The sequence below is a fragment of the Sciurus vulgaris genome, assembly GCF_902686455.1.
Source record: "Sciurus vulgaris genome assembly, chromosome: 6".
NCBI lineage: Eukaryota > Metazoa > Chordata > Mammalia > Rodentia > Sciuridae > Sciurus > Sciurus vulgaris.
In genome coordinates this window covers 5,267,717-5,290,929 of record NC_136466.1, presented here as the reverse complement: position 1 = coordinate 5,290,929, position 23,213 = coordinate 5,267,717, and the positions used below count along the sequence as shown (strand labels likewise).

The 23,213-nt window shown below is 38.3% G+C and overlaps 2 pseudogenes across 2 annotated transcripts in view; both read right to left on the bottom strand.

Moving 5' to 3' along the window:
* LOC306663221 (transportin-1-like) overlaps positions 1-23,213 on the bottom strand; it is a 572,343-nt pseudogene that overhangs the window by 414,710 nt on the left and 134,420 nt on the right. The window lies entirely within an intron of this gene.
* LOC306663380 (olfactory receptor 14C36-like) lies at positions 21,616-22,509 on the bottom strand (annotated as a pseudogene). The gene has a single exon. The product of its transcript is annotated as an olfactory receptor 14C36-like (transcript).

Sequence of the window (23,213 nt, the reverse complement as noted above, 5' to 3'; positions counted from 1 at the left end):
GGAAAGCTGGGAGTTTCACTTCTTGAATTTCTCCAGATAGTGCTTAAAATAATGAAATAAATGATAAACAGGTCATTTAAAAACTGCAAAGGATACTTTGAGTTGCAACACAGGGAATTATTATTTTCTAAATTACATTTTTCCATTTTTAAAATGATTAATTACTACTATTGATACACCATTGACAAATATCAAGGTGATATTTATACATTCTGAAATTCATAATATGCTTCCAGAATTTTATAATTTCATTTTTTGTATTGTTACCACTGAACAGAGACTTTCTCATAGTCACACCTCATATATTGGTAATAAAAACTGTAAAATTAGTCAAAAAAGAGAACATAATTTTTATCAATGCAATGAGAAGAGGTGGATGAATTCTAAGTGCTTCCATGAAAATTGTGTGCAATGTTGAATGTTTTTTTTTTCCTACAGTATCTGATACATTTTAAAGTATATTATTTATATAAATACTTTGGTATCTACCTACCTATTTTCTATCAGGTATTTTCCATGTTATACTTTTTGTTTTAAAATGAATGTATTTATTTTTCTCATTTTTCTGGAATTTCTGTACAGACTATTGTGTGAATTTTCTGAATATATTATAAGTAAGGGTAAGTTAAAGAAAAGAATTTTAAACCCAACAGAAGCCACCCAAGGAACTCTCATACACTTTATTTGCATGTACCATGCAGATGTCACCCTAGTTCCCTGTGTTCTTATTGCAAAATTGGCAATTATAGAAAATAGCATTATGCAGTTTCAAGGACCCTCTGGACTTGCTGCGCTCTTCACAGAACTAACATATTATTTGGTCCTGGGCTATCTGACCCTTGGATGTGATTGCAATTTGCTAAGCAGAATAAAACTGAGGTTGAGACCTGTTTGGACTCTAACTGCCAAGTACTCACACCTGAGTATCATCCAATCTCCATGTGGGAGCAGAACAGAGTCTTTCCTTGACTTCTCCCATCAACTGTGTCTGCACCACAGTGGATCTATCCAGCCAGCATAAAGCCATGTGGGATATGTGGAACTCAGTTGCCTCTGCTTTATGTGAACCTGGTACCTTGCCAGTGGAGTAGGACCCCAGGAGCCCAGAGATCTACTTCTGGAGACAGTGGGGGACCTGATCACAAGATTGCAGCATCTCCAAAGCCCAGGGGGAGAGGACCTGGCCATGTGCCAGCATGGGCAGTGGAAGACACAGGGGAACTCCTGTGCTGGACATCTTTCTAAGTTGTAACTGAGAAACTAATGACCCTGAGAAGAGACTGATGGTGCTCACTGTGTGTTCCCATCTCTGCACTCCTCCTCAATGTGAGTTACGGGTGCTTATATTTATCTTCATACTGTTAATATAATGAGACTGATATATTGGTATTCATATATTTTACCAACTTTGTCTTCTCTGGTATAAATTTAAACTCTGTATGATCATGTTTAATAATTATGTCCATAAACAACTCAGATGAAGAAAAACTTGTTTTGACTCATGAGTTCATAATTTTATTCTGTAATTGACCAGTTCCATGGATTTGAGCCCATGGTGTGGGTACACTGAAGGACACAGCAGAGGAAAAATGTTCGGATGGGACTTTCAGGAAGCAAAGATAGGGAAGGGGAAATGGGTTGCAAAGAATATGAATGCTTGCAATCCAGGAGCCATCTTGGGACTGCAGAGTGGCAGAGCCTATGGAAACTGAAAGCCAGATTTGTGAGGTACTGGAAACCTTCAGGGATACTCTAAGTCTACAGGGTAGAAACTGTACTGCATCAGATCCCTATGGCTAGATGAGAAGACACACGAACAAATTGAAAAAAAAAAAGTTAATAAGGCACTCCAAAGAAACCAGGATGCTCCAATTAAAGGCTCCATTGATAACACAGTAGAAGAAATGTCAGAAAAGGAGTTCAGAATTTACTTAGTAGTACTGCTCCACCACTTTAAGGAGTATTTAAGAGTGAAATCAGAACTGTTTCAGGAGATGGAATATAACTTAAATAAAATGATGATCCCAAAAAGAAATCTAGAAGAAATCCTAGAAATGAAGGAATCAATAAACCAAAACCAATTCAATGGAAAGTAGCACCAACAGAGGAGACCACTTGGAAGACAGGACCTCAGGCAATGAAGACAAAATATATAATTTTGAAAATTAATTTCACCACACAGAGAAGATGATAAATTGTGTGATGTTCCCTCACCCAGGCACAATGCCTGAACAGCAGTTGCTGAAGCCAAGGGAGTGGAGCTACTGAGACTAATTCTGGGATGATAAGAAAGATCCCCAAGGCAATGGCTCTGAGATGGGGCTTGAACTGCTGTTCCATAAGCAACTGAAAGGGAAACAAATGCAGAAAGATATTCTTAGTTTGTCTAAGAGAGGATAAAGATTGAAGAAGAATATGCAAAGTACTTAGCTAAGCTCTCTCAGAATTCCTTGGCACACAAGAGGAAGGCTCCCTGGGAGAAGGATGGACTCAGTTGAAGAAGAGCCTGGCAGATGAAGCAGAGGTTCATCTCAAGTACTCCACCAAGCATCACAGTGAGGTAGAAAAGCCTCAGTAAACGTTCATGAGAATGTCAAGAAAGACATGAAAATGTGTGACCACCATATCTCTGACTTCCACAAGCAACACTCCAGCTGCTATTTGTTTGTGGAGAAGGCCCAGAAAGACCTCACAGAGTGGCAGAGAGACCTGGAGATAAAGTCCCAGCAGCTGGAGATCAAGCTGAGCAACAAGAAGAAGGGCATGCATGGAATAAGCCCCACGGGCTGGCAATGACCTCATGCTCTGTGTGGACCTCTACAACCAGGCCCAGTTCAAATGGTTTGAAGAGATGTTGACCACCACTTTGTAGATGGAGTAGCTGGAAGTGGATAAAGTCAGGATTATCTGGAAACATTTGTACCAGTACATAGAGCTGCAACATGAGATGAACATTTTCAACCAAAGCAGATTTGAGTCTGCTTTGAAAAGTGCTTTGGAAACTGCTTTGAAAAACTGGGCCTGACCAAACACAGAGAGCTGTGTGTCAGAGAGCACAAAATGGGCAATATTCACTCTATAGACAGAGATATCTAGACATGCCTGAGTGGTCCAAGGGGTCCTGCACAGGAGAGGGACTGAGTGTCCCACAGCAAGGAGATGGTGGCTCCTGCTTTGCGAATCTGCCTTCCCACCTGCTCTCCTGCCCACGGAGGAGAGAGCTGGTGATTCCAGAAGGGTTACCTGGATGTACTACCTGGGGGATCCTAAATATTCCCAGGTCAAGAAGAAAGACCTACAACCCTACCCTTGTCTCCAAAACTGAATCACCCCAAAAACCATGGCATGCTTTTTGCTCTGATAACAGACTGAGTCTGGAACTTTGTGGTCCTTGTTGAGTTTCACAGGGGCAGCCATCAAACTTTTGTGCCCTTGAATGCCCCATGGTCTATCCTTCAACTGGTCCCTTTTTCTCCTTAGGGGCTTTGGAAGATCAGGGGAGGGCCACCTCTGTCTCCAAGTCAATGTCAGAATCAGAATCATGAATGAAAGGCACCATCAATTCAGCCTGCACCTAGAATCTTTACAGTCTTCTATTTTTCTCTTTGCACTCTTGGAGCCAAAATCTAGCTTTTCATGGACATGTTTCATCCCCATGAGTCCTGGGAATGCCAGTTTTCTGTCTTCCCAGACAAACCCTGCCTAGAGAGTTCAGGATGGAACTACCTCATTCGGCAAATTACCCCAAGTCCGACATTGAATCATGGTTCCTATCATACAAGCATCATCTCTGAAGTCTCTGGAAATTTCAATCCATCCATTACTCAACTGCTTTCTCAAGGCAGTCCCCACCCTGCCACCCCTGCCCTGTCTCACTAGAGGGAGTTTTTCTAAGTTCTCAGTCAGCAAGACCTCCTTCAGCTCTCTGCATGTCCAAAGGCTTTGAGGGATGGAGATGATCTCACCTCAGAAACCAGATGGGATCTTTCTGCCATGGTATCCTGTCCATCACTGGGCTGCCCTGACCAGCACTCTCCAAGTCTACCCACAATGGACTTAATGGGGCTGGGTCAGTCCCACATGGGAGACAGGTTAGGGTAAGTCCCTTTGTCATTTCCCATATGGCTCCATCTGCTTATGCATGAGAGGGTTGGGGCTGTTGTCCCTTGTATGGACACTGCAGACTTTCATGGCTATAGGAGTTCTTTGCTATGCAGCCATATCCTGCCACCTGGGCCTCCAGCTCCTCTGAACATTGCAGAGCCCTATGCCAAGCCCTCACTTTGTGCCAACACCTCCTTTCCCTTTGTCCATCTTCCCTGGAGAAGCATGGATCAGGTGTGACTTGAGAAGCTTTTCAACACTGCCACTGGGTTCAGTCCATCACTTTCTTTCTCTACTACAGCAAGCATGATCACCATGTTAACCTAGAGAATCAACCTGAGGGAATTGGGAGAAAAAATTGACATAGTGAGCAAGGAACAAATTCCAAACAGAAACTTATGCTATGAGGGTCCATCTTTCTTCATCTTTACATCAATATCTTTAGATTGACCTTTACATCTCCCATAGGGACAAAATTCTATGAGCACAATTCACTGATCTTTCCATCACTTTTACAAGCTAATAATGGATAACATTAATCTTGATGCTTTCAGCATCTCTTCCAATAAATTGAAATTGCTTTCTCATAGTTTATATTAGAAATATGTCCAATATTCTAAAGCAAATCAGAAAAAAAGTATATGAATTATTTCAGGGCTTAACCTCTGAGGCCACCTTCTCCATCAATACCTCCACCTGCTGAAATCTAACACCCAGGCAAGTCATTCAAACCAGGATGGACTGGTTAGGTTGTAACTCTCACAATCCAATCACTTTACTTTGAGAATTCCTGTGTCAACACAGAGACTACTGGGAAACACCTCACATTTCATCCATAACATTCAATGCTTGTCCTCCAAATCTCATGTTCTTTTCACAATACAAAATGAATTTAGTCCATCTCCAGGTGTCACTTAGTCATAACAATTCAAGCATTCCAAAAGTGCAAGTCCAAATATCAACTGAAAATGAAGATAAACTCTTGGTTGTGACTCCCTGTAAAAATCAAAAGTAAGTTACATACATCCTATATCCACTGGAAAACAGTAAACCCTCCAATTGCAAAAGGAAATAATAGGAACATAGAAAGAATGGATGAGGCCTGAGGAATACCAAAATCAACTGAGCTAACAGGTCACGCAATTCCACCTGTAATTCACCATGAGGCATCTAGGGCCCTTAACTGCATGTGATATTTCCAGATAGCTTAAGTATTCCTGCACTTTTGGCCTTGCAAGTTATAGAGCAAATGGTTTTGTTTTTCTTTTCCTCTCTCTGCAGACAGCAGCTTTACTTGGCAAAGAGTCTATGCTACTTCCATGTGTTAATTCCCAGAGTTTTAACTCTAACTTTGGCACACTTTCAGAGTTTCATATTTCACCCTGTCAGGAGCAGCCTGCAGGGGCTCAGAAATTGTTATGGTTTGCTTGGTCTCCCAGGACTTTCTTTGAAATGATGGTGGGAGCCTCCGTGACCCCTTAACTTGAGCACCCTGCAATCTTGTAGAGCCAGAACCACATAGATGTCTGCTGCCAGCTCACCATACTGGTATCCCTGAAATAACTGCCATGGTGCTATATGAATATCTTTCTTGCTGAGAATGATAAAAACACTTGCTGGGCGCCTGTTCAAGCAGGGTGCCCCCAAGACTCTTCTCAAGAGGATTTTCCCTTTTTCATCACTGAATATGGAATGTCTGTGGGCTTGAAATTCCTTAGATATGCTCAGCTTCTTTCCAATTGTCTCTATGTGGCAAATTTAGCATGTATTTAGGGGCTGCAATCTCCTTATAACCATAACTTCCTTTGGCCCAGTTTTCTAAATGATTCCTCTAAAACTCTTTCCAGTAAGGTTTTTAACTCTACTAACAAAAATATCTGCTTTCTTAAAATGCTGTATGTCTATGATATTGATATAAAGATTCTAAAGGCTTTATGAAACTTGGACTAGTTTGATGATTCTGGCTTTACGTTCTTAGTCATAAATATTAACTTAAAATGCTCTATAGATTATGTGGCAATATTGTTCTTTAGATGGTTAAACTCTGATTAAATTTCTAACTACAGGCTGCTCCAAGGCTTTTGTCTTCTGCAGTTTTGATTCTATAAAGTACTAACAAATATAATCATGAAATAGACTCTTGAAAAGACTCCTAAATACAGTTTCCTTATAATGGTCACTCTATTATTGAGAGAAGTTTTTGTTTTTTTTTTTTTGTTGTTGTTGTTTTTTTTTTTTTTTTTTTTTTTTTTTTTTTTTTTACAATAGGCACATTTGCCTTAATTGATATTACTATAAAATCAATTTCCTGTTTCAAGAATAGTATACAGAGTAAATGTTTCTGGTAGATTCTGCAGAAGTTCATACCACACCAACATACCCACAGAGTTTTCCATTATTTGACACAAGATGTGAGATAATTTGAAGTTCATATATCATTATTTCTTTTTCATTTCGTGTGTCAACAAGTCTTTCAGTTTAAAACTTAAGTTAAACATCCAAAATATATGTCAAGATGAATACATATCATTAAGTTTGTTGCTTGCAATTTAATTTCTTTCAAAATTCATACATTAGGTATATACTCAATTTACCTGCCTAACCACTCAATAATTGGTGATACAAGTCACTTATTGAGGTTCAGTAAGCTGTACATTTGGAGGAAATGCACATAAAGTTAGAGTTTGCAGATTTCACCTGGGGTTCTCTGAAGGTCCTTCTGCTCTAGCAGTGAGAATGAGAATCCATGGGACAGAACTTGTGGATGGAGCTCGTGTTGTGATTGGATCCCGTTACAGGAAGGCAAGGCTTCTGACATCAGCCAGTGCTGGGGTGCTCAGTGGTTCCTATTGAAAGTATTTTCTTCTATGCCCACTTTAAGAAATGCCTCTATTAATATATCACATAGGTTTAAGTTTTCATATTTTCCTCAGTAATAAATACATTTATGTTTTTCTTCCATGGCTTTCTATTAGTATAATGGTGAAAACATTGTTTCTCAAAATTTGGAATTTGGTGTATTGATTGTGATATGATATAAATATTTTTCTTGTTTTTCATATAAGTATTCCTAACTAACTTGAAATTGATCATATGTCAGTCATGATTAATATTTGGCAAAGCATATCCTAGTGAGGAAGCTAGAATATTTGGAGAGAGATAATTTGTCTGAGATGAAAGATAGCCACAATACAGGTATAGTGGGACATGCCTGTAACCCCAGTGCATCAGGAATTAAGGCAGTAGGATGGGAGGTGTGAAGCCAGTATCAACAACAGAGTGAGGCCCTAAGCAACTTAGCAAGACACTGTCTCTATATTAAAAGTCTGGGCATATGCTCCTGTGTTCAATTGCTGTTTAAGAAAAAAAAAAATAGTCTGTCTCAAGGTTTAGGGAACAAGTAAAGGTAGATATTTACTCTAAGAATTCCAGTAAACTGAGAGTAATTTAAGAGTTAACATTGTCAGACACTGAAGCCAATTAGAGTCCATCTTTACCTAATTATCAGACATGACACATTAGCATAGATATTTATGGAATTTAAATGAGTGGGATGAAGCCCACCTTTAAACTGACCTGCATCTCAGTCTCTGGGATTGTTCAACCACACTAGGCAACTCATGGAAATAACAAAAAGACTGCCAGTCCACCCAGGCAAAGAAGTCGGGGTAATCTACTCTTGTATATGGATTTTATTGTCAGTATGGTGTGGTAACAATGACCTTGTGTTTATTTCAATGACAAGGAGAATATTTTTTCATGTGTTATGGGGCACATCTTAAGAACAGACAGATCACCACTGAGAAGTCCAAATTTGAAACTCATTATTAAGCTGACTGGCTGACTGTCTCACACACAATGCCCCAAAAATGGCTATAGGGAGAACAGCCCCGACCATAGGGTTGTAGGGTTTCTTATTCAAAAATGACTTAAATCATAAATGTTTGTTCTATGATTTGAAATTACAAACTAACATCATGGGATCTTCAACAGAGGGGGAAGTGGGTCAAAATGACCCTTACCGAGGTACAACTAAAGAATGATTACTAACATCCACAAAATCACCATTCACATGGTACATTGGTTAAGAGCAATAGAGATCAAAAGAGAGCAATTTTTTTTATTACATATGAATTGACATTTTTTGTTGATAAACATGTCATGATAAGTAACTGAGGATGAATTCAGAGGCGGGGTGTTCCCATGGGAGAAGCTTATTTCCTACATAACATGGAGTCATAGAGCAAAATGGAGTCTGTTCAGTAATTTTCCCTATAGTCTGGCCTATAACATTCTCATGAAAGCAGAACTGTCAGCCCATCACACTCCCCACTGGTTTTATATACATAATCAAATCATAGATTCATTGGAAGTGTACAGGTGATTGTAGTGAGTGTGCAATGACATTATCTTAACAGACTGGATTGTATCACTCACATATTTAGTTAAACAGTTTATAATGCATGGCCTGATTAAAGCCCTAATGTAATTAGGATGAGATGTCCCACCATTGTGGTTATTCACATAGTTAAACAGGGGGACCAAGAGAAGAAATTTTGATACCAATTTTTTTTTTTTTTTTTGGTCTTTGTTTTTCTCACACTCCTTGAGTCTTTTTTTAATCAAAGATAATCCATTATGAATGTCACCTGGGTGGTTAGTATAGAAACAATAAGTCTCCCCTAAGGTAATACATAATTTTCCTTATTTTAAAAGCAGCAAATTTAACCCTCTTTTGTTTTGTAACATTACCTCAGCAGGTGAATCAAGGGATTTTTTAAGTTGCTTCCAGAATTTTTTTTTATAATTCACTTAAGTTTAGATCTATTTGTCCACGTAAGGTGTTGAAATTTTGGTTTCCTGTAATGAGGAGTTTATTTGCACTAGGAGGGGAACTAACACAGGGGCCACTTGTTTACATCAAGGCTTGAGTCCCATATGTTCCCTTGATCCCTCCCCATCATAATAGTACACCTCAGGAAGGATGTGAGTAATAACACAGAACTCATCCCATTTGGTAATCTTGAAACGTTGAAGGGCCAAGCATGGGTTTATTGCTGACATAGCCCCAGCAAGAGAAAAAACATGATTAACATTTCTTCAGTCTTATCTTTAGATGGAGGTTGGAGTCTCTGAGGGCTGTCCATTTTTCTCTGGTCTTGACTCAGATGTGATGAGTATATGTTGTGAGCAAGGTCCCTTCCATTTAAGTAGGGTGTTAGTCCTTTCTGGAAAATCTGATGTAGACATAGTCTTCTGACTACAATGGGTGTTGGAAATCAGTGGTCTCTTGGGGCTGGTTCTTTTATACGTTGAAGCTGTTGGAGAGACTTAACAAAAGGTTAGAAGAGTAGCAGGTTATGGGTAAGGGTGGAGAGAGGGCTCTGGAAGCACTAACATTTTAATCACTTGGAAGTCATTTGCCCCAACTTTCTGGACCCAAACTGGCCCTTGTTTTTGTGATTTAACCCAATTTACCTATCTATTTTGACTGTATTATAAGATTTTTATTATTACCCCTCTAATTTTAGGAACTTTTTGCTGCTGTAAGAGAAAAGGATGATGACTGCTCTAGCTGCTTCAAACTGACAGGGGGCAATGTGGGGTGGGGCAAGCAGTAAAACGTTCCCTTTTAGAAATTGCATCTTTCTAGGGATAAATTCCTTTTTTCTTTCTTTCTTTTTTTTTTTTTTTAGTCAATTCTTGTTTTATGAAAGAAACGAAAAACCATGAGTACAAAATAAATAGCATCTGGGATATGTCAATGAATATTATGAATTGATAGATATTAATAATATTTTACCAGGAGGTGAAAGAGTTGACATGTTGTTTATATAAAAAGACTGGAGAGGATAAGGCCTTAATTATAAATCTTAACACTGTCAGAGCTATCAGGACTATAAACAAAACATTTATTTAATTTGCTTACTGTCATCTGATTTTTGTAAAATATCTTTGTACTGGCATAATCTCTTTGTTTAGTAGAGATCCCTTTATTTTTGTTACTTAGAGCTAGAGAATCATATTAGCAAACATTAACTCTACCTGTATCAGAGGTTAGGATGATCTGTAGGTCTTAAACTGACTAAAAACTGATAACTCTGGCAGTTTCTCTAGATAGTTGTCAGGGATTTTGTCTAAGAATTTTTTGTGTCACCTTCAGTTTTACTTATTTTGGGGGGGCTAACACAAGTGTACATCTCAAGTTATATTAAAATAACTATTGTTTTCTTTTTAAAATGTCCAGGAATAAATGTATTTTAGTTTTAGCTGTTTTTCCTCTGTGTTAGGACCAAACTAGTCAAATTGACCTTGATCCTACCTGCTGTTAAGAATCAGATGAGTTCCCATAGGGGTCACCTTTGGGGAACTTGACAGCAGTTTCTTAGCACCTTTATTGCCATTCACTAGGTAGGGTCACCTTGATGAGGTGACTTCCTTTGGAAGCATTAGGGATGTCTCCCTTTTCCGTTACCCTCCTCTGCAGCAGGTGCACTGATTGACTTCTCATTCTCTAGTGATCTTATAAATATCCCTGATTGGAAGGTCATGTGCCCTAGAGTTGCAAAGCTCCTTAGAGAAATTCTCTTGTTCCCTGGGTTCAGGCTGACTGAGGGCAAGAGCAAAATATTGATTCTTTTCCCCCGTTTATTTTAATCTTAAAGTTTTGATCTTAAACTTCCAGCAAGTTAGTTTCAGCAGTCATACCATAAGAGTACTGGGCTTAACTTTAATGTCTATGACGTTATAATGATTTACCTATGTTTATTTAATTGGGATCTATATTATCTGTCCTATAGGTGATGACTTATTATCTCAAATTAATCGAGACTGATTGACCTTTAAGCAGTACCTCTGCCAAACATTAATTAGACAACACTGAGAATTTATGAGGAAAATACAAAATGGAATTAACAATAGTAAAAACACATTTAATTGTGTAATAGCTATCTTAAATTTTGGCTGAGCTATATATTATATCACCCGTTTGAGATCACAGAAATTTAATAATAAAAAATCAATCTTTTGAGTATAACTTTAAATGAGTTCAAATCTGACTTATTTTGGAGACATTTTAACATGCAGTAAGGTAGGAAGAAGAGCCTTATCTCAGGTAGGGCAGGGCTCTTCATAAATCTTAGGTGGTGCAGTCTAGTTCTGAAGCTGATCTTTAACTTTTTAAAATATCATTTTATGAAGTTTATGTATATTATTTCCTAAGTCTATGTAAATGTTAATTAGCATTTATATGATGATTATACACCTAAAACATGAATCAAAAAAGCTGAGAGAGCTTTTGACTTTCCTTTTGTGTAGTATATTGCAAAATTATTTCCTGTTTGATAATATTAAATTTTAACAGATCATGCTCTCATTATCTTTTAGAAATACATTTACATGTTTATCCCAGTGCAGAAGGTAACATAATCTTCCGGTCCGAACACTAAATGATATAAATAAATCTCCATTAAAATTTCTCATTTTGATATATTTAAGATTACCATTACAACTTTAGGTTGGAAAGCACCAGCTTGATAAAATGATTTTTAAACCTTTTAAAGACTTGTATACCTGGAAGATATGAACATATTTAATATATAAATAAGAGTAATAAAATCATAATTGCATTAATGTTTTTATAGTAGCCATGCTTAGCTTTTAAAGAAAATTTAGACTTTGTAATGTAGTACAATAGTCTAACAATTGCTGTTTAAAATGATTTGTACAAATCCCCAATTTTTAAGACTACTTGCTCTACAGAATAAAACTTAACAGACACAATGTTAAGAGTAAATTAATGTTTTAAGAATTATTGGTCATTTTAGCATATGGACTGAACTTTGGTTTATATCAGTACATTAATGTTTGAGCTTAGGAAAAAACCTTGAACAGTTTTAACTATTGTGTTACTTATATATACATGTAAACATTTTAAAATTTACCCTTAATTTATACTTTTTAATCACTTACTTGGACACTTTAGTTTACTTATATGTATTACAGCTTTATTTTATCACATAAAGTTTTTTTTATCTAGAAACATTTTTTACTAAATACATTTTTATATCTCAAACCTTGTAATGTTTTAATTTTTTAATCTGTTGATTTTGTAAAATTTACATTCTGAAAAAACCCTTATAAATTTATGAATTTAGATAAATTACTCCATTTTAATCAGATAAAACACTTTGTTACTTATAGAACTCTATTTAAATATAGTTGAAACTTTTGGACCCTTTATGTAGAATAATACCTGTGAAGACTTTTAGTACCCATGTTTTCAGTGATAACACAAAGTAAATTTAAATCCTCTTTTTATTTACCAATTTGTGAAAACACCAAAAATGTTTTAAGTATGTTACCTTAAGGAATTTAAGGAGTTAAGAATACTTGATGTTATATTTAACAGTTAGCATTTTAACTTTCTAAACCAATCAGATGTCTCTAACACATAGTTATTTTTTATATTAAGATATTAGAGAAGTGTACTGGGCCATCTCAGTCATTTCTTTCCTGTTGAAGAAAAACCTAGAAACAATGGATATTAGAGATTTTATATATTTAACATTTGCTTATTTTTGACATAGAAACAAAATTGTGTTAGTAACTTGAAGCCATACTTTTGTTTACCCAATTTAAATCCTTTTGAATAAGAAAAAATAGCATTTGGATCCATTTTTTTAAATTTTAGTTTATTAGCTCACATGTGAATTTTGGTACCAAATATATGTAGGCATACAACAGTGTACATGTACATAAAATAAACGGATGGGCAAAGGTCTTGTAGCTTATTTTTAAACACCTATTAGACCATGTGTTAACCCTTGTAAACTGGCCTCTGAATGAAACAGAGCATTAAGAACACTTTATACTTGGATAAAATAGGACTGATTAAAAATTAACCTAGGTGCACCAGATCAAAATTATGAACTCAAAAAAATAAATTTTATAGTCTTTTTGGCCTCGATCCTGATTTGCTATGTCTCATTGGAGATGAAAAAGAATTAAGAGAATATAGACAAAGGTTATGACCTATCCTTTCCTGAAAGAGTTTCCAAAAGAGAAGGCAAGGGAGCTGCTTCCACTGGCCTCCTGGGAGAGCCCCCTCAGGTGGGGTCTTGTTCTAAACTGGTTTTTCTGGTCTCTTGGATAGCGGCCACCAACATTTTAGCCTAGCATTTTGGTGGACCCACTCCAGTAGTTGAAAGTTCCTATTGGCAGCAGTTTATATTTTAATGTAAGCATTAGTGAACATGGTTATAAACCTTTTTTGCCATTTTTTCCAGAAATTTGACTATAAAACATGTAATCAGGAAGTTCAGGCTGCCCAAAGACAATTTGGTGGTCCCCTAAGGGGCCATCTGACCTCCAAAGTTGGTCATTCTCTCTCACAGAATTTATAGAGAAAAGATGTCACAGTGGGTCCTGCCATCAGCAGCCCTTCTCTGGAATTCCTGGAAATTTGTCAGTACACATTGAAGGGTGTACATGACAAACATGAGGGAGACTGACCCATGTCCACACTCAATGCAACAAAAAACAGAAAAAGACAAACAAACACAGAAAAGGCAATACACCAAAGACAATGACAAGTGGCCACTTCTGATTCCTGACCTGAGGGCCATTCCCAGATTCAGGAAGTAATGCTGTGCCCAGCCTTCATCATAATCCCCAGATATGGATCCTCCAGAAGCAGACTTACCTGTCCCCCAGGGGTGCAGAATCAGGAGACTCTCTAAGAGAATTTAGTTCAGTTCTGGGGTGGGGCTCCACAGACTGTGCAGCCTGGGGCTGAGGAACGTCTCTCAGAGGTCTTCCCCTAGGAGCAACGCTGTGGCCTCTCCCCTCCACAGAAGTTCCCAGGTCAGTGGTGAGCGGTGGTTACCCACCAGGCAGCGAGGATCTCGCTGGGGCCTCCAAATATTATGGGTACAACTTAAGAGCAGACCGAACACCACTGAGATGTCCAAATTTGACAGTCTATATTAAGCTGACTGGCTGACTGTCTCACACATAGCCCCCAAAAAATGGCTATTGGGAGAACAGCCCTGACCACAAGGTTGTAGGGGTTCTTATACCAAAAATCACATCAATCATAAGTGTCTGTTCTATGATTTGAAATTACAAACTAACATCATGAGATCATCAACAGAGGGAGAAGTGGGTCATAATGACCCTTACTTAGGTACAAACTAAAGAATGGTTACTAACAGCCACACAACCACCATTCACATGGTACATTGGTTAAGAGCATTAGAGATCAAAAGAGCAATTTTTCATGACATAAGAACTGTCATTTTGTATTGGTAAATAAGTCACGCTGGCAACTGTTGATGGGTACAGAGGCGGCGTGTACTCATGGGAGAAGCTTACTCCCAGTATAACGTGGAGTTTCAGAGCAAAATGAAAAAAAGCTGAGAAAAATGTTCAGTCGTTTCCCTTGTAGTCTGGCCAATAACATTCTCATGGAACCAGATCTGTCAGCCCATCACATATGTTCAGATGGAGATGGAGAGAATTATTCTTGTGATTTACTCATATTTTGGGATATATTTTCTTTAGGATTTGATTTTAGAATATTTTAAATGTAGATGATTGACAAAATTATGTATTGTAGTTCTTATATATTTTTTGACAATGATCTGAATAAGACTCAGTTGAAATTAATCCACCTCGTAGCATGTACTATTATTTCACTACTTAAGGATGAATGACATTCCATTAAATGTATATGCCAGAAATATTTTAATCAACACATGTATTGGTGGAAAAATTTTTTTCATTCTGCTCATATAAAGTAACTGATTATTGGTTATCATATCTTTTGCCAAGTTTGAAATTTCTGACAAACTCTTTATACTCTCTAAGATCATGTTGAATAACTGTGTCTATCAGGTTTTGTTGTTGTTAAAAAATACTGGATCAAAAACAAAAACAAAAATTGCCCATTGCAGTGGTGCATTCTTGTAATCCCAGTGATTTGGGAGGCTGGGCAGGAGGATCATGACTTCAAAGCCAGTCTCAGCAACAGCAAACTGCTGAGCAACTCAGGGAGGGATGTCTCTAAATAAAATACAAAAGAGGGCTGGGGATGAGGCTTAGTGTTTGAGTGGCCCTGAGTTCAAACTCTGGTACTAAAAACAAACAAACAAACATCAAGCAACAACAAAAAAATCCACACCCCAAACAAAAAACAACTCTGATCAAGGAAAGCACATTTTGGCTCACAGTTTCAGAGTTTTAGTCACCTGTCTTGTGCCAATTCCATGGTTTTGTGACCATGGTTTTGGCACATTGAGGAAGGACCCAGCAGAGGGAAGCTGCTCAGAAATTGGCTTCCAGGAAGCAAAGGCAGGGAAGGAAAAGGGGATGGAAGGAAGATGACTACTTCCAGGGCTTGACCCCAGTGGCCACCTCCTCCAGCAATGCCCAGACATGGAGAAAGCTGCCACCTGGTCAATTCATTCATTCAAACCAGGATGGACTGATTAGGTTTTTGCTCTCAAAATCCAAGAATTTTAACTTGGAAACTCCTTGCCAAATAGGAAATATGGGAGACATGTCACATCCCATCCACAGCGTTTCAAAACCAGACCTTCTACACTCATGTCCATGTCACAATGCAAAATGATTTTAGTCCATCTGCAAGAGTCACTTGTCTGAACAATTCCAGCATTGCTTCAAAGTGCAAGTCCAAAATCTCACCTGTAATTGAAGGTAAATTTGTCTGTGTGAGCCACCTTAAACATTTTAACACTGGACACACTACCCCACACTTACAACCGATGTACCTTAATATAAAATGTGAAAAATTATTTAAAAGGAGAACATAATTGTGATCAGAACCAAAAGGTGAGGTTGATGAGTTCAAAGTGGTTTGGTAAAAAAAGTATACAACATTAGATGCTTTATTTCTAAAGCTACTGAAAAATAAGAATGTATGTAGTTTGCTAAATGAATTCATATCTACCTACTTGTCACCTGCCTACTCCTTGACAATATGTCCTTCTTGCCTTAATCTGAATGAAATTATTTGTCATCTCTCAAATCTTAGGAGACAATTCTGTGCATTTTTGAAGTGTGTAGTATGTAAAAGTAACTCAAAAAGAATAATTTTAAACCCATAAAAGCAGCATGAAGGACTATCACAGGGGTTACTTGCAAACTCTGTGTAGACATTCAACACACTCCAGTTACATTACTAATGAAGCACTAGGAATGAGAAAATTCTCGAGTGTTTACAGGACATCTCTGTGCCTCTTATCTTGGAGAATTAACAAATCAATTCCTGGCTAGCTGAATCCCTGGAAGAGATTGCAATTTTCTAAGCAGAATAAAAATGGGGCTTGAGAGGCTTTGAACACTTACTGCCAAGTGCTTACATCTGAGTGATGCCTGTTCTCCATGTGGGAACAGAACTCTGTCTCTCTCCTTGGTTTGTCCCTTCAACGGTGTCTGCGGCAAGTGTGGACCTGTCCATCTAGCCCAGTGCCATATGAGATGTGGGGCGCTCAGTCAACCCTGCTTCATGTGAACCTGTGCTTCCCAGTGGGAGCATGGTCTCTGGGAACCTAGAGCTCAGCCTGCAGAGACAGTAGGAGGCCTGACCATACTCTCAGGCAGCAGTCTCTCCAGAGCCCAAAGAGAGGACCTGGCCATGTTTCAGTGTGGACAGTGGATGCTAGACATCACCTGAAATGGTTACTGAGAAATGCGTAACCCTGAGGAGAGACTGATGGTGCTCACTGGGTGTTTTCATCTCTGCCTCCTTCACTTCAGTGTGAGTTAGGGGTGTGTATTTGGATCAGGGGACATTAAGGGTGGTGTGCTACTCTCAGTCACTCAGCAAACTGCATGTGGGAAACATCTAACACTGTCTGAATCCAGCAGCAACATTTATTTTCTTTGAGAAGAAATCCACATGACATAATGTTGACAGTTGTAACAGTTCATGGTTAACAAATCAGTATTATTCACCACATTAAAAAATTGCACAACATCCAGCTGCAACTTGTTCCCAAGTACTTTTATTATTTTGGACGGACCCTATAATCTGTTACACACGCTGTCCCTGTTTTTCCTACTTTCAGCCACTTGGAAACTCTAATTATATTCTGTATATTTGAATTTACATCATTTCAGATTTCACATAAATAAAAGCATTCAGTTTATGATCTTTCTTCTTGCTTGACTTAGCCTAACATTTTCAAAATTATTCCACCTTGTGAAATGTTTCATTATTTCAATCCTTAGTGATGAATGACATTCAATTATATGCATATGTCAGAAATATTTTAATCGACACTTCCATTTTGGACCTAGTTTTTCTCAGTCTGTTAATATAATGGGACTGATTTATTAGTTGTCATAAGTTTTGCCATTTTTTATATCCCTGGTATACACCCAGTATTCTGTAGGATTATGATGAATAATTGTTATCAGTCAGATTTTTATTTCTGTGACGAAATTACATGGTTTAAAAAAATCCACAATAAACAAATGCTAACACAGGTGAGGCAAATCATATTCTGACTCATGGGTTCAGAGGCCTAGTTTATCATCAACCAATTCCATGAGTTTTTGCCCATTTTGTGGGCACATTGAGGAAGGACCCAGCAGAGTGAGACTGCTCAGGATTGGCTGTGAGGAGCAAAGACCAGGAATGGGAAAGGGGATGTAATGAAGATGATTGTTCCAGAGCTTAATGATAGTGTTCCACCTCCTCCATCAATGCCCCCACATGCTTAAAGCTCCCACCCAGTCAATTCATTCAAACCAGGATGCACTGATTAGGTTGTAACTCTCATATTCAATCATTTCCCAATTGAAAATTTCAGCCAAATATAGGAACTATTGCGAGCCATCTCACATCCCATTCATAACATTTCACCACTGGTCATGTAAATCTCATGTCCATTTCACATTGCAAAATGAATTTAGTCTATCTCCAAGGTTCCAATAGTCTTAAAATTCCAGCTTTGCCCTAAAACAAGTGAAAAATCTCACCTGAAGGTGAAGGTAAATTCTTCGCTCTGAGCCCCAATAAAAATCAAAATCAAGTTACATAATGTTCAACATCCACTGGCATAATATAAACCTTCCCATTACAAAAGGGAATGGTAGGGTTATGGAAAAAAGGATGGTCAGGAGGAAAACCAAAATGAGCTGAGCAAACATAACTCCACCCATAATTCCTCATATACCATCTAGGACCATTGACTGAAAGATGTTCCTTCCAAAGGGCTGGGAATTCCTGCCCTAGTGGTCTTGCCAGTTTTAGAGCAGAAGTGTTCTCTCTGCCTTTAGCTCTCTCTGCAGCCAGAAGCTTTTCTTGGCAGACATTTCATGCTACTTGTAACAATTAATTTCAGGGGATTCCGTTCTGACTTTGGCTTCACCTTCAGAGATTCTTCCATTACCCTGTCAGGGACAGTAAGCCAGGACTCAGGCTATGAAGCAATTTGCTTGGATTAACAGGCCTTTCTTTGAAATGACGGTGGAAGTCATCATGACCTGTTACCTTGATTATCCTGCATTCCTGCAGAGCTAGCACCATGTAAATGAGGCTAAGTCTAATGGCAGTTCACACCATAGTAGGGTTTCTAAAATTAATTTCATAGTGGTTTCTGAATTTCTTCCTTGCTCATCATAGTAATCTCACTTGCTGGGTCCCCTGTGCAGGCAGCGTATCCCCAAGACCCTTCTCCAGAGAATTTTAACTCCTATATCCTTGAGTGTGCAAGGGTTGTGGTCTAAAAATTCCTTAGATTGCTTACCCACTTTCCTGTTGTCTAGGTATGAAATACTCAGCATTTCTTTAGGGTCTGCATTATGTTTACAAACAATGTTTTTAAAAATGATCTGTTTTAAACTTTGGTCAAATATGATTTTTCTCTCTACTGATAGAAATAGCAATATTCTTATAATGTTATATGTCTTTTGTATTGATAGAAATATTCTAAACCCCTTACAAAAATAAAATTGGGAAAGTCTGAAAGATATGTCATGTATATTACCTTAAAATGATCTATACAAAGCTACTGCATTGTCTTGTTCTTTGATAAGATCTCATCAAATTTTTGAGTATGTGCTGTGGTAAATCTTTGTCTTCTGTAGCTTTGATTCTACAAAGCACTGAGAAACCTACTCATGGGAAGTGGTGATGTGGATCAAGGCTTTTGATTTTCCTGTTGTTGTGGTGACTGCTTGTGCCAGTAAAATTCTGAGGAAAAGTGCAGTTTAAGATTGTTCATTTGCTGTGGTGATGTCCTGCCTAGAGAAATTGTGAAAAGGCTCAGACATAAGTCATAACTTTCAAACTGAGGAACTAGTCCCTTGGGACAGGGAATTCTGAGAATGGCAAAATAACCATAATTTTGTATCAGGGCTGTGACCTTCAAGCCTGCCTGCTATGCAGACACTTTTTCAGAAATAACCTTTTGATGATGTACCTATATAATAAACATGCTGAGCCAACTCTGCTCACTGTTCTCAACCAGAAATCGGTATTCCACCTGATTTCATCTGTCTTTAAATGTTAGTATGCTTTTTTAATAATCCCACATCACCCCTCGCTGGTATCTAAATTAACATCTGTGCTGATCAAAGCACATAAACACAACAAATGCTCTAATAAGTACTCTTATAGTGTCCTTTTTGCAATAGACCTGATATTTGAGAAAAACTGGCTTTCAAAAACATATATTTCACATAATTGATATTACTATAAAATATCCATTCTTCAGTTCGTAGCTATTATGCAAAGTAAATTTTTTTACCTAATTTTGCAGAAGTTCCTTAGCACATCCACATAACCACAGGATTTTGCATTATTTGACACAAAATTTGGGATATCTTGAGGTCCTTATATTTCATTTTTTCATCTCTTTGCTTCTCTTTCAATAAGAAAGAGAAGTTAACTGTCCAAAACTATGTCTCTAAGAGATACCTCTCAATAGGACTGGGGGTTGCAAATTAATTCATTCCTAATTTTATCCATTAACTTTAAACAATTTACCTGAATACCTCAACTCATGAAAAATTCAAGAGTTAGGATTCATGGAGATATAGTTAGTTGTACAAGAAATGCATGTCAAGGTGACGTGTGCAGAAGTCATGGGGGTCCCCTGAAGGTCCTTCTGCTCTAGGAGCGCACATGGAGCACTGAGAAGCAGCAGCCATGGGACACAGTTGGTGGACAGAGCAAGGATTCTTGGTTGGATCCTGTGATGGCAGGTCAAGGCTTCCTGCATCAGCCAGCACTGGGGTGCTCACTGGATCGTAAAGAAAGCATTCCTTTGTCTGCAAACGTTAAGAAATACATTTATTCATTAATTATGTATGTTTAGGCTTTTGTGTTTTCCCAGGTAATAAATGCATTTTTTGTCCTCTATTTACTTACATTTGAACAAAACTCTTCTCAGAATTTGGAATTTGATGCAATGACTGTAATTTCTATGAACTCTTTTGTTCTTATTTTACTATATTAGATTTCCTTGATAAATTGACAGTGAGTATATGTCATATGCAATTAATGATTTGCAGAGCAAATGCCAGTGAGGACACTGAAGTTTTTGAAACAAACAAACTGTGTAAAAGGATGAATGACTGCAACAGGGTGAGAGAGTACAGAGGTTTACCTTATGATGTCCAGAGGGAGTGGACAGTTGACATGGGTGAGACTCTGAGGCCAGACAATTTCAGTCCATCTACTCATCTTTATCATTCATGACACATATCTTTAATATTATAGAATTAAAATGAGTGGGAGGAAACTGTCAGAAAGCTGACCTTCAACTCAGCCCTGAGGTTGGGTCCCTGGGACAGGGTCACTCTTAGACATAATAGATGACTGGTAGCTAATGTGGCTGAGGAAGGCACGTCCTCTTCCCCAGTGGGTGGATTTGACTGTCAGGATACAGGCTGCCATAACTACAGCCCTCTGTTTACTTCACGTACAAGGAGATTCTTCTTTTTCCATGTTCCAGATGGAGAAAATTATTACTGTGATTCTCTCTATAATTTGGTGATAACTGCCTCAGGATTGGATTTTTGCATATTTCCAATGTAATTAAATTGACACAGATGTGTACCACAGACTTTCCATTTTTACTTCACTCATCAACAAATAAGACCACTGAATGAGATCAAATGAGGTGAGTTCATGTGGTCTCCATGTTTGATTTGTGAAGTTTCCCTCTTTGAAACTATGAGATAGAGTTATTGCAAACAGTTTGGTGAATCATAAACATATATAATTTTAAAAGATTTCAATAAATACTTGAATTATATTTATTGATTATAGATGTATTCATTAACATTATACATTTTATAAAGGATATATAGAAATGTTGTTGTAAATAAAAAATATTTCATAAGATCAAGTATCCAGGACAAAATAGAAGTCATTAGAGAAAGCAGTGTGACTTGTAAAGCACAGCTATGAAGAGCATTGTACCTAATTAAGAACCTGAATCAGTGAAATGAGGATAATGCTGAAACCCATCCTTATCATTTCTCTGAGAGCAACTGTCTTCTCATGACTCTCCTCACAACTTCCTTTACCTGTTTGTTCCTGAGACTGTAGGTGAGAGGATTAAAGAAGGGAGGAACCATGGTGTAAAAGGCAGAGAGAATCAAGTCCTGGAGTGTATCAGAGGTTGCTGAAGGTCTCAGGTACACACCTGTGCTGGAGCTGAGGAAGATGTGAGGGGTGCAGGTGGAGAAGGCCTTCCCGGGGCTCTGTTGGGAGAGTTCAGCACAGTAGAAATTATGCCAATATATGACATGGCAATAAAAATGAAGCAACCAACACAGACCACCAAAGCAGACACATGAATCAGGACCTTGTTAATGGTGGTGTCAGAGCAGGAGAGCCTCAGCAGAGAGGGGACATCACAGAAGGACAGATGGACCACGTTTGACTGGCAGAAGGACAGCCGGAATGTGTTCCCAGTGTGCACACCTACATACAGCAGGCCACAGAGCAGGGATGCCAGGGTCCCAAAACTGAGGATTTGTGATGATAAAGTACTGGACGGGCTAGCAGATGGCCACATAATGGTCCTAGGCTGTGATGGAAAGAAAAGGAAGTTCAACACATGCACAAAAAATGACCAAGAAGATCTGGGTTGCACAACCACCCACTGAAATGGTCCTGTTACCAGTGAGAGAGTTGACACAGGCATTGGGGACAGTGATGGAAATGAAGCACATGTCCAAGATGGACAGGTTCCTGCGGAAGAAGTACATGGGTGTGTGCAGGTTCTGATCAGCTGAGGTGTCAGTGATGATGAGCAGGTTTCTTAAGAAGGTACTCATACAGTTCAGTAGCAATACCATGAAATAGAAGAAACTCACTTTCCAGCCATCAGGAGAGCCCAGGGGGTGGAATTCTGTTACCATGGTGGAATTTGCTATGTTCTGCAAATTCTGATTGACTGGGAAGATGAAGAGGTAAAAGGGGAAGCAAAGAGTGATTAATGCAATTACTCTACGTATTGCATCCAGTGTTTTCTTGTACTTTGCAGTTTTTTTTCTTGCAGAGGAACGGTCACTCCTAGTTTTCTGATATGTTTAATCATTTCTGAGCAGAGAGCACCTCCCCAAGCAGGTGTGGAGCTCTGAAACCCAGGGGTGGTTGTGACCTACGGGGTTGTCCTCAGCTCCTATATCATGCCTCCCTTGACCTTCTCAGAATCCTCTGCAGAACACCTGCAGGTGATGCTCACCTCCTCTGCTGCAAGGCCACATGAGTGACAGTGTGCTCTTAATAATCTATGATTTAATAACCTTCATTCTCTTCCATAAATACAGTTTCAGTGTAATTTTGTCATTGTATCCACACTAAAATATTCAAATTACAATTTATATATATTTTAACAAAAATGGCAAGGTTTGGCATCAAAATAGCCAGGTAGACCAATGGCACAGGAAAGAAGACATGGAGACAAACCTACACAAATACAGTTACCTCATACTACACAAAGATGCCAAAAACATTCAGTGGAGAAAGGATAGCCTCTTCATCAAATATTGCTGGGAAAACTGGAAATCCTTTTGCAATACAATAAAATTAAAACTGTATCTCTCACCCTGCATAAGATTCA